The 15,531-nt window shown below is 37.7% G+C and overlaps 1 protein-coding gene and 1 long non-coding RNA gene across 2 annotated transcripts in view; one reads left to right on the top strand and one right to left on the bottom strand.

Moving 5' to 3' along the window:
- The window catches only part of AGTR1 (angiotensin II receptor type 1), a 52,573-nt gene extending 50,350 nt beyond the window's left edge, over positions 1 to 2,223 (bottom strand). The window contains exons 1-2 of the mRNA XM_019748921.2: positions 2,179 to 2,223; positions 992 to 1,057 (exon numbers count right to left, since the gene is read on the bottom strand). The gene's annotated coding sequence lies outside the window, so the exon portion shown is untranslated. The remainder of the gene's footprint in view (positions 1 to 991; positions 1,058 to 2,178) is intronic.
- Positions 1 to 10,645, top strand: part of LOC141571773 (uncharacterized) — a 29,035-nt gene extending 18,390 nt beyond the window's left edge. The window contains exons 2-3 of the long non-coding RNA XR_012496841.1: positions 622 to 705; positions 10,341 to 10,645. This is a non-coding gene — a long non-coding RNA (uncharacterized LOC141571773). The remainder of the gene's footprint in view (positions 1 to 621; positions 706 to 10,340) is intronic.
- The last annotated feature ends 4,886 nt before the right edge of the window (positions 10,646 to 15,531 follow it).

Raw genomic sequence — 15,531 nt, forward strand, 5'->3', positions numbered from 1 at the left:
GAATAAGAAGGCCGGGAACTTAGCACAGGAACGGTTTGGAAAGCAAGGAAAATGAGGGGCAATTTCTGTGGATGGTTTTTGCTGACATTAAACTTGAAGCCCCAGTTGCTTCTGCCCTGTGACTGGGCCTATAACTATGCTGTTTCTGAAAATAAAATGGAACGTGATTTTATGGGAAGAGATGTTAACGAGGAGCTGAGACCCTGAGTCCATTTTCCATTCTCTCAAGAAGCATCAGTGCAGCGTGGCCAAGCTAGTTGACATCTAGATCTTTCCTGAAAATAAGGGTTTTCCAATATCCTGTTTACTAGTTGTGTGAACTTAGGCAAGTTATGTAACCTCCTATGCTTTAGTTTACTCATCAGTAAAATGTGGGTACTAGGAGCACCTAATTCAATGTGAATGAGAATTAAATGAATTAATACATGTAAAGCAAATAGAACAATGCCTGGTCTGTAATTAGTGCTCGATAAATTTTAGCTTTTTATTATTATTATTAACTCCAATAATTCTAAACATTATGTTGTCCAAATATTCAAATACCATCACTCTTCTAAGAAATCCTAAAGGATCTCTCTTACTTAATATAATTTACCAAAAGTGATATCCTGCTTTAAATAGTTTAACAGGAATATAAAGGAAGAGATGGCTGAGGACAAAGCAGCATTGCGGAGCGTTCCTGGCCGGGGCACACAGACAGCCTCAGTAAGTATCACTGAGTGTTACAATGCTGTGTGCAGCAATGAGGGTCCGAGTCTCAGGTGGTTTAGATCAGTTGTCCGTACAGCAGTATACTGTCAGAAACTAATATGTAGTCTGAGTAAACAACTGCTTTACCCTTCTTATTTTTTATCTTTTACAAATGTAACGTCTGTAAAAAAAACAAAGTTATAAACTTTATAGATCATTAATCAGACAATATTTCTACCATTTCTTATCACCTTCATTTATAAAGATGGAGAAAGAATATTTGTAACGTTCTGTAACTCACCACAGCATAAAGATATTATCCAATAAGATGGTGAATGTGATAAAATTTGTAGAGGCTTGAAAGTATCTAAAAGAGGAAAATATTATTCTAAGTTGTATTTTGCTTTAATTATGAATAAAATATCTAAAAACATTTAAATGTTCATGAAGAAAAAGAATAACAAGAATAAAGCTACTCTTAACTTTAGAGATGAAGTCAGATATAATAAGTGAAGATGGATCAATTTAGGATTTAATTAATTTCACTTTCTAAAAGAAAAGCAGGATTACTATATTCACCAATAAAAATGTTGATAGATGATAGGAAAGAATGAAAAAAAATCATACAAATAAAATTCCCAACAGGAGAGTTGTAATATATGAGCATTTTAAATGTATGAACATTATTGTTCACAATCATTGAATAAATACGTCATACTCTGTACAAAGGAACTGATATACATGAGTGGTATCAATTTCTTGAATATTTAACTTTAAAAGAAGAAAGTTTTATATAATAAATGCTAAAAAAAAAAAGAAAAAAGAAAAAAAAGAAAAAAAAAAAAGGAGGTGCTGAGAAATAAAGTACCTAGAAAGAATCAGGTGGATTGCAAAGAAGATATATTTTGACCCATATAAAGAACTCAATAGACTTTCAGATTAAAAATTCTAGAAAAATGGGTGACACTTGCAAATTTGTGTTTGAATTAACTGAAGAAAAATAAAGAGATTAGGCTGTCCCAATGTTAGTTAAATTCTCATTGTCTTCAGAATACAATCCCAATTTTTTTATTTTGGTTCAATTTTGGTGGGTGGGCCCTTCTTTAGTGTCAGATAGTTTGTTTCCACAGTCATGCTAGCCGTCCTTGACTTACTACAGAGGTCATAATATCAGGCTGTCTCCTTGGATGCTGCTTCTCTGACAGCCTGCACCTTGGACCACCCCTGTTGGCCCAGGGCACATCCTGCCCTGCTGAGTGAGCTGCCTGGTTTCTGGTACCCCAGCAGGCTCCTCCCTAATCAGTGAAAGGCTTGTCTTTGACAGAGGGGAGATGTTATAGTTTATTTGAGCTCCATTAGGTTAGAGACAACTCCTAATGAATGAAGCTTCCTCCTGTCCATTTAGAATGTTTAACTTGACTGTCAGTCCAAATACTTTCTTACACGTAAACAAATTATCTTTATAAAAGTAAAACTTGGTGGACTCACCTGCAGCCTCTGGATTACTAACAACTGTAGTCTTGTCAGGATTTCATCTGCATTAGTTTTCATGCTGGAGGCATTCGCAAAGACAGCCTGGTTAATAGTCCATATTTGGCTGACTTGAAAATCGCGTAATAACAAGGTTTGAGCAATTTTGTTGGGAGATGGAGTAAGAGTATTGAAGTAATACAGTTGGCACTCAGATACAGCACTTGGGATGTGTATCTTCTGGATAGCTAGTTTTTAAAATTAATTGCCCTCTTTTCTAGTATATCAACCAAAAGTTAATTTTACCTTTATCCTTATAGGATTATCTTGATTCAAGACACTTTTTCACATGATTATTGGCATAATTTTAAATAGACACATTCAGGTTCTTTTGGCTGACTGCTTGTACTCACACTTTCTGTCTGGTTTGTATTCGGTGATCTTTTCAGAGGAACACACGCTGCTAGTTGCTCATTAAATTGTTCTTGCCTAAGTACTTCCTGATCGATTCTATTATTATTTGTTCTTATGCTTTCTTAGTACTGATGTTAACTGGTAATTTCCTGGAACTCCCCTTTGGCACATCTTAAAGATTAGAATAGTTCTTATTATAATTATGTCCTCGAATCTTTCTGTATCCTATCCATCATTCTCTATTCTCTGCATTGTTTATGACTTGAAGATCTACAGGGTATAAATATATTATTCATATAAAACAAATATCTTATTGGGAGGATAATATTCTCAAATATTTCTTAGCAAAGAGATTTATATTTCACTAAGATATGCTTTGAACATACTAAAATAAGAAACAAAATTAGCAGATAAAAATCAAGCATTAACAGCTAAATATGCTTTTATTGGAAAATTATTTGTTTTTTTCCTGAATTAAACAAATATATAAAAGCAAATTATTAAAATTAATTATTTTAAAATGCAAAGTACTATTTTATTCATATTGTTTATTCCTGAGCAACATGTTGTCTCTTTAATATTTTTTTACTATTTGATATTTTCAAATATTGCTTCTTATTGTAGTGTACATATAAACCAATTGTTGGCCTTTAGTCACAGAAGAGACACAGTTAATTAAAGCACCTATGATGACTACTGGGTTAGGCGTGGGGCATCCATAAGACACAGCCAGTTAATAGAAGATGTTGATAATCCAGTGGGGCAAGAGCAGGAGGAATGTGTGATGCTGTGTTTAAGTACTAGAGATGTGCCCAGAGAATATAGAGAAGGCCAGCATTAACTCTGATAGTTACACATGGGGAAAGTGTCCATACCAGAGGAGGTATTTGGGCCAGGACTTGAGGGTAGAGTATTCTGGACAAAGGTCACTACACGTACAGATGGCACTGTGACAGTGTGCCTTTTCCAATATGGGTAGGAGGGAAATGCGGTGGTTCTTGGTTCAATCTTGATCTGTTCTGCTTGATCAGAACCCCATTTTCTGCTGGTCTTATTCACTGCTGTACCGATAGTCTGGCATGGCACTGGCACATAGTACATGCTCGATAAATATTTGTTGAGGGGATGAATGGATATGGTGAAGACAAGATTGTGAAAAGCCAGGTTTAAGTGTTGGGACTTATTTTGTGGGCAGTGAGAGTCACAGGGGTCAACGAGCAGGGAGTCCTATGATTCCCTTTGTTTTGGAGGAAGATGAAAAGTAATTCTTGTGGAAACATAGATCCAAAGAGGACCAGCATGCAGTTACATTGAGTTAGACATTCTAGGAGATGAGCTAAAAATTTCAGGAGAGAGCTGAAGAGAACTCAAAGTGGTGACTCTGTGGATGGGGCGACACGCTTCCACAATGCAGTGGAAAGGGTTCATCAACCTGTCGGACAGGAAGGGTGAGGAAGAGGTAGAGAGGAAATGACTGGATTTCTGGGTTGGGAGGCAGGTGGATGGCAGTGTTATTAACCAAAATCAATGATACAAAAAGAGAGCATATTTTAGAGGAAGAATGAGTTAATTTTGGATGTACTCAGCTTGCTTTCTTGAAGGGTGTCCAAGTAAAGCAACATCTGGGCTGGGATATGTAGTTGTTTGAGAGTCCCAAATATGGAGATATATGAATATAGCTTGAGACTATGGAAGGAGATGAGGCTTATAAGAAAGGGTGTGACTAGAAAAGAGAGGGCAAAATTAAGAAGAACTCTTGGGGAACACATTCCTAAGGGACACACAAGGGGGGAGAGTTAAACAAAAGATCTAACATTGATTGGAACACAAGGCGTGAGGTATGCTGTCTTAGACGTTCTGCATATGTTGCCTCATTTAGTCTCCACAACACCTCCAGAAGGACTTACCACAGAAGTAGGAGCTTTCCCAGGAATGGCATCCTGAAATCTTGCATTACAACTCTCAGCTACATAACTATATTTAGGTAATTCCTATATATGCATGGGGACCTGCTCTGATGACATCATTTGTAGAACAATTGACTTGTTATAATGTTATAACCATCCCTCCGTCCTCTTTAGCCTTTAGATAGTCAGATAGCAGGTAAGTGGATTATTCTTGAGGGTGAAAAGAAAACTCGCCAAAAATTTAGGGATGTTTGCGTATAGTTGAAAAATAATGGAGACAGTTTATTAAATCCATATTGAAATCATTGTAATATTAACCACATCAAAAATCTCCATTTTTTCTTTTTTACTTTCTAAATAATTGAGGAATGTTGTAGAGAGAATCTAAGAATAGTGAGGGAGCATAAACAGTGGTGTTTAAAAACTGAATTCTACCTGCAGTTTGAATTTTGCTAAGGCCTCCATGGTTCCCCAGCAGTTTAGAGACAATTACCTAAGCTGACAAGGAAATGACTTTCTTTTGGCTCTCCACCACCCCCACCACTGCCCCGCCTCTGCCAATGAAACAATTCCTAAAATCTTCAACTCTCAGATCCTTACTGTGTGCTAACCAGGAAGGGCAAGGAGGCTCCAGAGAAAGTCATTATAAAGGAAAAATGAACAAATGTAAAAACAATTAATGCATGTAGAAATATTTTAGGTCGTGAGAAAAATATGTTGGGAAAAGGAGTTCAACAAAGGAAGAAAGCCTTAGTATAGCTTCAGAGCACATGTCATTTAAAAGTAGAAAAAAAAGCTAAAGAAAATTGGCACAAAAAGATAATACTCAAATCCCCTTATTATTTAAACATTTCTCATTCCCCATGATAAGTAACATCTCCAACATTCTTACTTATGAAAGAAAAAGAATGCCAAGGTGTAATGCAACTTTTCTAAATTTCAAGGAACAGAATTCAAATGTTATAGTAAGACTAGATTATTATTTGAATAAATAACTTCACAGCTCAAATTCGGACTCTAATTCTCTGCCTGGATCTCTGAGTATATAACTTTCTTATCACTAACCTTAACCCTTACCGTGATAGGTCCCTGAGTCCAAAGTCAGTCAGAATCCAATTTTATATATTTTTGGCACACTGGTATTATTTTAATTATTATTTAATGATGTTTCCATACTATAATTATTCTCCTCTGAGCTCAGACCATGCAGTTATATTTTCTGTCCTGTACCTCCTTCCAAAGATGGATGCTTGGGTATGTGTTCTGGGACAAATTACTTTCATCTGTACAGATACACATAAGATGCCTTTTCAAAAGAGGTTTCAGAAACAAAATGTTTTGGATGTTTCCTTCTAATTTATTATGTTCAGTGACTGCTCTAATTAAAGATTAGGGACCAAAGGAAGTTACTTTCAAGGATAAAGTTTCCTGGAAAGGAATTATCTGTCTAATTACCAAGAAGGCTCCTCATTGTAAAATGCAAAATATTCAAGTAAAAAAAACTCAGGTAATCTTAAAGAAAAAATCACATTTTCATTGTAAAATATCACACACATGTAGAAAAATACGTAAAACAAACATACACAGTAGCAAGTAATTATAAAGCGAGCATCCATGTAAATACCAGCTGTTACAGACTGAATTTTGTCCTCCCAGACTCTGTACTGCAGCCCTAATTCCATTGTGTGTGGCCAACAAGGAGGTAATAAAGGTGGAGTGAGGTCAGAAGGGTGGGGCCTTAACAAGATAGGACTGGTGTTCTTATGAGAAGCAGAAGAGGCATGTGAGAGCCCTGTCCCACTTCCTGAGCACACAGAGGAAAGGCTGTGTGATGATGCAGTGAGAAGGCAGCCATCTAAAAGCCAAGAAGAGAGGCCTTGATCAACCCTGGAGGCACCTTCATGTTGGACTTACAGCTGCCTGAACTGGGAGAAAATAAACGTCTGTTGTTTAAGTCACCCAGACTGCGGTGTTTTGTTACGGCAGCACGAGCAGATGAATACACCATCCAAGTCAAAAAAATAAAACATGGCCAGAATGTCAGATGCCCCCCTTTGTCTCTGTTCTATCACATTCTCCTTAGAGGTCACCACTATGATGACTTTTATAATAATAATTTCCTTGCTTTTCTTTATACCTTCCCCACAGGTGATGGTATCTCTAAACAATATAGATTTTAAACTTCAGGTAGATAGATCCATATTGATCCATTCTGACTGTTAATATATTTTTCTCCATCTTGCTGCTTTTGTTCAGCATAATAATGGTAAGAATTTTCCATGTTGCTATGTATAACTCTAGTCTGTTCATTTTCATTATGGTAGAGTATTTCATTTTGTATATATACCTACCCCACGAATTCTATCGTGGATAGACAGTTAGGTTGATGTTTTGTCTATATGGGTATCGTTGGAATGACCAGCCCTGTACACAGCTCCACTTGTATACACATTTCTCAAGGCATGCACCTGGAATGGAATAGCTGGGTCATAGGGTCTGTTATAATGATAATTTTCAACCATAAATTATTTTAGAAACATAATTTTATACCTCTACTCTTTGCTCCAAAACACAGGATCATACCTTTTTGCAGAGAAAAAGCCCAGGTTTTAAAGGTTAGAAGCATAACCTTTAAATTGTCCGTCTTCTAATAGCTTCATAACAACAAAGGGAATACATTTAAATGTTTTTGGATTCTGGTTCTTTCTTCTTGTTGAGTTTGGCTGATAGGAGGCAAAGGCAGGAGATCTGAGGGTGAAGAGGTTGGAGTGTTTCTTCCTGGCTCCCTCCCTGCTTTGGAATTGAGTCTCTAGCAGTAGTTCCACTCCTCCATGTGTCTAGTTCCTCTGGGAGGCTGGCTTCCCTGGCTCCTGTGTTCACTGGGTTGCAGGACCATCGTTTCCTCCCCACTTGGTCTCATTAGTCCTATGGGTGATAATGGCTTCCCACTATTGCTTGCCTCCAAGCATCTTACTACACCTATTTGTTTCCTTATCCCTATCCACACTTCCATAAGGCTTGTGAAAGTCTCCACTGATCCTTCCGGGGTGAATTCTGTGTCTTACTGGGATCCTACCTGATATCTGGATCTTAAATTTCTATTAAATACAAATTGCAAGTGTTTCTTCAAGTACAATGCCTATTCAAATTTTCTGAATAGTTGTCACATTTCATTTTATATTTAATTAGAAAACTGTTGCTAAAAATGAAAACACTGATCCAAATGTAAAAAGAGATATCAAAGACTAACTAGTATTGAATATTAGGTGATCTGTATGAAAGTGAATTGAAATATATAACATACGAATTAACTTAAGATCACAAGTTCGAGCCCATATGACTTGCCTGCAAGTTGGTGACTAGTCAAATTATTCATGGCTTTCTAAATCTCTAGTATTTGAGGGTTTCTTATTTACCCCACTTACATAACTGCATTTAAGAGGCTCTTTTTAAAGCCTTACTAAGCTATTATCTGTGTTTTATCTGACTTCCTTTTGTCTTGGTCTCTGCAGAGAGTACATCATACTCATAAGAGTGTAACAAGGCTGAATCCCTGAAAGAACAAGGAATTTCAACATTTAGACTGATCATAGGTTCTACCTCTATTTCCCAACATTTAAACTTGGAAGAAGAAAACATGCACAACTTTGCAGAATTCCTGCTCTGTTGAGATCAGTAAAATGTGTAATCCTAGCTTAGCTTTTATAGGCTTTGTTGCTGGGTGTGCATTTCTAATCTACATTGCGGAAACACCTAAGTTTGCTAACCCATTTTTGTCTTGGACATTTTAATTTTATCAAATTCCAGCCAAAATGACAAAGGAATTATTTTTTTAAAAAAAACTTATAGTTTAATTTGAAAGTAATATAAAAAACTGTACTTCCCTGGCATCATTTGTGTTACTTTCGGATTTAGAAGCATGAAATATTTAAGCACAAACACCCAAAGGCTTCACACTTATACAGGGAAGAAAGAAACCAAAAATAAGGGTCAACATATTCAATTGACTCCAGAGATACTGTATTACTCTTGGACTGACACAAGTGGTGAAAATTTTATTTGTTGATATATTTTAGTTGGCTCCATTTGAATACATAAACCTGAGTACATATGTATCTGAAATAATATAAGAAATCCTGGTCTTGGTATGTTATTTCAAAGGAAAATGATGGTATAATATTGCTCATGATATTCTCATTGCTCAGAAAAATGTCTGGCATATAGTAGATGCTCAATAAAGATCATTTGCTGTGGAGAAAGCCAAATGTCATCTATTCGTTGAAGAGATCTGTTCTGATTCTTCATCCTTGTCAAATATTTATTATCATATAAGTCTCATTTGATATTTTAAAAACTCTGTTGCCTATAGCTTTAGTGTTTTGCCTGCAGTATGAAACAGATTGTGAATATGAACTCCTATGGAATATGCTGTGTTTGAGGCAAATTTCCAACCACCAAGATGCTGTTTGTATTGCTTAATAGTCTCTGAAATCAGTAGGAGACTAACATACAGTTAACAAATTTACAATGGTCCTCTCCTAACACAAAACATACAGCTTTTAAATAAAGAGAACAAGTTTAAATATAATTTGCATCGATACATTATGGTAACAATTTTACCTAGGGAGAAAAGAAAGAATATAACAGATTTCAATGAATATTATAGTACAAATAGATGCTCAGCAGTGTCTTTACAGTTTTTAAAATTAATTACTTTCCTTGTTTTGTTAATTTTTAATTGCTTAAAGTTCTTAAATAAATGACATTTCTGAGGATTTGGATTGAATCTATCACTTTATGTGTGTGTATGAATATATATATATATATATATATATATATATATATATATATATATATATATATAAAGTTACATAATTACATAATTACTAACTCTGGCTTCTGAACCTTGGCTATATTTTAATTGAATGTGTTCAATCCTTGGAAAATTACAAGATGAAACCAGTTAACATCATGGAAAAAAACAGTGCTAAGGTAGAATGACAAAGAGAAAATAGAGTATAAGAAATGTTGGCAATGGAAGGAACAGGTCTAGCAGTGCCTGATCAATGTTTGCAGGCCAGCTGATTAAAGTTCTTGTGGTGCTTTGGAACTGCGTAACAAGAAGACGTATAAGAAAACATGAAGCACAGTGTCTGGAACATAGACACAACTCAGTGCCTTATTAGCAACATCCATCTCCCCTCTCCTAGGGGGACAATCCCCCAACTATGTGATGTTTTAATTCACTCATACATTCTTTGAAGTTTCTGTGTTGAATAAAATTTGTATAGTTGCTCTCTTTACTTGCCACAGACACACTAAAACACATGGAAAGTGTCTTGTGAAGACATCCTGATTTAACATAAGGGTGAGCTGTAAAGAACTTGGGTGCCTTTCATTGTGTAGATGAGGAAATTGAAGCACTTAGGTGACTCATCCACATTCACTTGTTACTTATAAAACCAGAACCAGAAGGCAACTCTCCTAACTCCCTATCCAGTGTTCTATTAATAGCACACATCAAATGAGGAATTAAATTTATAAAGAATTGTGATGGATCAGAAAGAAAAACTGTTTTTATAACATAGGTTTAAATTCCCAAATTGATACTCATATGTCTCACACATACAAAAAAATTAGCACTAAATGTAACAAATTCTGGATATGTTAAAGGAAACTGTGACAAAAAACAAACAAACAAACAAACAAACAAAGAGAAAAAGAAGGCAGTGTAGAGATTCCTTAAAAAATTAAGAATAGAATTACCATATGACCCAGCAATCTCTCTCTTCAGTACCTACCCAAAAAATATGAAAACATTTATCCGTAAAGACATATGTGCTCTGATGTTCATTGCAGCTTTATTTATGGTGGCCAAGACATGGAAACAACCAAAGTGTCCTTCGATAGATGAATGGATAAAGAAGTTGTGGAATATACACACAATGGAATGCTATTCACTGGTAAGAAAAGAAGAAAAAGTGCCATTTTTGACAACATGGATGGATCTTGAGATTATAATGCGAAGCAAAATAAGTCAGACAGAAAAAGTCAAGAACCATATGATTTCACTGATACGTGGTATATATAACTGAAAACAACAAAGGAACAAGACAAATAAAGAAACAAAAACTCATAGACACAGACAATAGTGTAGTGGTTACCAGAGGGTAAGGGGGGGTGGGGGGTGGGAGATGAGGGCAAAGGGGATCAAATATATGGTGATGAAGGAGAACTGACTCTGGGTGGTGAACACACAAAGTGATATATAGATGATGTATTACAGAATTGTACACCTGAAATCAATGTAACTTTACTAACAATTGTCACCCAATAAACTTTAATTTTGAAAAAAGCACAAGAATTTTTACTTTTGCCATGCATGTCACATGTTGCTAATTTTAACCTATTTAATAGGAAGCAGAGTAGAGATGAATTGAGAGAAATCTAGAGTTCTCATCCTGGATTTATCACGTCTCAGCTGTTTAACTTTGGAACGATTGTTTAACTTTTCTTGGTCTTAGCAACTTTGGTTTGAAAATGGATATATTTACCTCCTAGTTTTGGTGAGAAGAGAGTGTGACAGCATTTTGTGAGCTGCAAAGCTTTATATCATGCAAGATGTTATTACATATTAGAACACAGTACTTGGGCATGACTTGTGCTATACTGTCTGTTTTAATACTGTTTCTGCCACTTATTGTCAAGTTACCTTTCTAGGCCCCAATAATCTTTTGTGAAGATTAAATTGGTTAATTTACATGAAATTAGGATAGTACCACTATATTTTTCAATACTATTGAAATTTGGAGGGTGAACTTAAAACTGCCAAATTTGATTAAGGAAGGATACACATAGTTCAGGCATCAATGTCTTTATATTATAAAATTAATATTGTTAATGACATCAATGTTTTTATATTGTAAAATTAATAGTGTTTACATTGCATTGTTAATACTATGATATGATAATGGTAACTATTAATAAAAAAAATATTAATTTATTCTAAGATAGCTCATCCATTAAAATGTATGAAATGCTGGTAAAAACTAAACAAAGAGGAAGTTCCTTGAATAAATTCACATGGAGTGACTTGAGGATAAACATGACTATTTAAAAATCAGGCTAATAACTATCTTTACTTCGAGTTTTTCTCATTTCTTGGTTCAATTGACCTTTATAACCTTATTTGTCTTAATGATAATTCCTCATTTTATTCTCAGCTGTTCACCAAGTTCCAGAATCATACAGGAAACAAAATTGACAGATTCTGGCCCGAGTCCAGTGTTCAGAGAGAGCAATTAAACATGTGCAGATTAGTAAAGTAGTTTGTACTTCTCATGTGAAAAAGAAGGAAATGAGAATCGATAAGCAACAGGTAAATTGGATTTTAAATAGACGGATTGATGACTGGGTAAATCTCTCGCCAAAGTTTAACACTGCAACTCATTTAGTTTAATATTTTTCATACAAAACATCTTGAATCGGGAGAAAGAAATTCAGTTTTTAGAAGGAAAATATCAGGAATTCGGATTGCAAAGTCTTGGAGTTCATACAGTTATAGATTCTTTAACTTGGGGGAAATTACATAATTGCTTGAGGTCTTTTTCATGAACAGTCATGAAAATATCCCCAGTACAATTTTAGGGAAATTTTAATTTTTAATTGTGTCATCATTATTCATTGATTTTAAAAGAAGACGTTGTTGAGCAAACAAGGGAAAGTGATCCTCTGAGCACACAGTAGGCCTTTTAGGGGAACACTTATTACAGGAAACTCCCTTCAGTAGAACCCCTGCAGGCGTGCTGCCGGTGCTCTGAGGAAGCACATAGAGATCTAGCAGAATCATGTGCCATTGTCAGACTCTGAGAGAGAGAGCCCTTGGGTGGAGACTTATAAGCCCAAGGACTAGGAAGACCAGCCACGATCTGGAGCTGAATGAATATCCCTCAAAGTTGGGGAAGGGACTTCCCAACTGCTTCTTGCAGTTGTACCTAGGATACTTGTGTCATATTAGCTGGATGCAGGACTTTCCTTCTTTATTTGGAAGTTAAATATGGTCTAAAGGCATATTTGGGTACCATGTTGACAAGGGGTGGACTGTGGTGGCTTTGTGATGTCAGCTTGGCTAGGCTCCACTTCACTTCTCAGAATCCCCTTCACTCTGTTTCCAGTTGGGGTGGGCCACAGGAGATATTTTTGGCAAGGTTTGAAAGATGGAAAAGAAGCAGCCTCCATATTGTTTTACGTTCAGAAGGTCAATGCGGGTGCTATTGCAGCTCACTCGCGTTGACAATTGGAGGTGTGGGGAGGCCACTGAGCCCACAGTTGCTTCCTCTCCCTCTGAATCTTCTTTCAGCTTCCTCACCTCCTGGGTCAGGTGTTGTGGGGACAGAGTCCCAGAGAGCAGTTTCCAGGCTCTGGGCCTCGCTGGGGAGGTGCTGGCTCAGGGAGTGAATGACCATCAACTGTGATTGGTTGGCCATCAGCTGTAACCGGTTGGCCAATTGGCTACTGATGTAACTGTGGGGCTGCGTTGATTGGTTGGTTGGTTGGCAGGCAGAGATGTGAATGGCAGACTGTGGATGGTGTGGCTACTACTGTGTGTGTCTCGCCCGGTGGCCAGATAATATAGTGGTATGACTCCCATAGCTATGGCTCCCTGGTGTTCCTTTTTGGCCTCACCATGTCCTGTATTCTGTGGGGAGCAGGACCAGAGGCCCCGCAGGCCACCCTGCACGACACATGGTGCAGCCGGCAGGGTCTCCCATACAACAGGTGGGATCATTCCTTGTCTTGCCATTACAAAACCCTGTAACAGCCAGGCAAAATGAATGGTGGAAATTCTAGAAATAAAAGCCATTTATCAAAACTTTCTCCCCTGTTGGTTTCTTAGGATTCTCTCCTGAAATGTCATTACTCTACTCATGTAGATCATATGTTACTTCTTAAAGGCAGAGTGACTGGAGATAGCCAAAGACTATGTTTCACTTCATCCATCCATTCATCCTTCCATCCATCCATCCATCCATCCATCCATCCATCCATCCATCTTGCTTGCTAATGAACTACAGATACTTATTAGGTACTTGCTGTATGCCAGGCACTGTACTAGGGGCTTCACTACCTTTATCTCCTGTGATCTTTATAAAAACTTAGTACTCATGCATTTTACAGACGAGGAAACTGAAGCTAAAAGTGGTCAAGTAATATGTCTAAGGTCCTAGTGTGGAAACACTTGAGCTTGGATCAAATTCAGTTATGTCTGAGTGCAGATACTATACATAGCTGTCCCTTTTTGTAATTTTTCACTGGAATAGAAGAAGTGGAGGAATGGGAAAAGAGAAGAAGATCAGCAGTAGTTTGACTGGGTCAACTTGTTGTAAATGTGTTTTGAGTTGGAGCTTCAGCACTGGAGGGGATGGGGAAAAGGTAGCTTACATTAAACCTTTGTATGAATTAGAAAAAGTCACTTCTTCCTCCAAGCCAGAACACGGACCTCAGAGAGCAGTGCATGCACATGCAGTTCTTGCCCCCACTCGCCTCCTTGCCAGGTGCCCTTTCGCAGGGTACAACCTGCACAACCACTTATGGTGGCCCCGGATGGAAGTGTGTCCCATGGAGGGCTGACAGCTGAATGCAGGGAAATGAAGCAGAAGACAGCTCTTGTAGCTCCATCCGACTCTTGCATTCTTAACCCCAACTCCTCTGCTTCATTTATAAACGAAGATGAAAAGTACAATATTAAAAATGTATAGTTAAAAATTAGCCAATTTCCCCCATGCTGCAAGCAAGGGAAGTGCATAGTTAAGGATCCTTGGCGGGCCTGCCATTCCAGCTGCAAACCACCTCACTTGCTGTATATCCCCAGCATGGTGGCTGCTCTACACAGCGTTTTTAAGTACATGGTACTTTACACTAAATAGGGTTATGAAAATTATAACAAATAATACATGGGAATATATCGTTAATAAAATATAATAAAACCTAACTGATTAAATAATAACATGTAAGATGAATATAGTGTTGTATCCCAAGTTAAATATTGAAATGAAACAATAAAAATAAAATTATTTTTTGACACATGGGTGCTATGGACAGATAATGTTCAGGAGGGTGGAGAATACTGGCAAATGATTGTTGAAGAACTGAAATATTGCAGGTAATCTTAAGAAGAAAACAGTGAAGCCAGGAGAGGTCAGTGGCTTGGAAGGCAATGGACGGAAGAAGCAGGAAAGGCGTCGCCTCAGCAGACAGCTGGCAGGAGCAAAGGCAGTGGTGCCAAAGCAGGATGCTTTAATTTAGTTTGGGAGGTGCCTGTGTGGAGGCCAAGGTGGCCATGAGTGAACTGGATATGTGGGTCCCTGGCAATGAGAAGATCCAGGAAAGAGGTCAAATTGTTGGGTAGTTTGTGTGGACATTGATATCACCCAGGATGACATCAGATCTTGGGGAGGAGAAATGGAACAAGATGGGTGCTATCATGTCTTCCAAGAGTGACGGTGACATGGGGGATGTTGCCAGAGAGGGAAAGCCTCAAAGAGGCAGACGTTGACTACACAAGTTAGAAAGAGGTGTGGGGGTCCGGAGGTGGCACTGGGGAAGTAAGCGGATGCTGTGTGCCCCTGTGAAGCCACAGGGAAGGTGATGTCTAATGGGAAAAGCCAGTTTCTGTGCAGGAAGGTGAGAGATGAAATGTTGCATCAAGAAGCCCAGGACAGAGGCTACTCTGTTTGTGATTCCGCAGAGGTCCCAGAGGGCACAGCAGGAAGGTCTGGGGGAAGAGCCCAGAGCAGGACAGGGATTGTGAAGGAAAGATGTGAGGCACAAAGGCTTTCACAGGTCCCATGTTTTCCACCAAGTATTCCCAGCTGTCTCCTGGCAACTGATGACAGGAGAGAAAGATTAGGCCTTTCAGGAGGTGCCAGCTGCTCCAGAGATGAACCACTTGTCCTGGGAACTTCAGAGGATCAATCTGGTCCCAGGACCTTTGATGCTCTTATATCCAGTAAAGCGTTTTGAGTTTTGCACTAAATATTTGCAATTTTTA

Source organism: Rhinolophus sinicus, linkage group LG01, assembly GCF_036562045.2.
Source record: "Rhinolophus sinicus isolate RSC01 linkage group LG01, ASM3656204v1, whole genome shotgun sequence".
In the NCBI taxonomy this organism is placed as follows: Eukaryota; Metazoa; Chordata; class Mammalia; order Chiroptera; family Rhinolophidae; genus Rhinolophus; species Rhinolophus sinicus.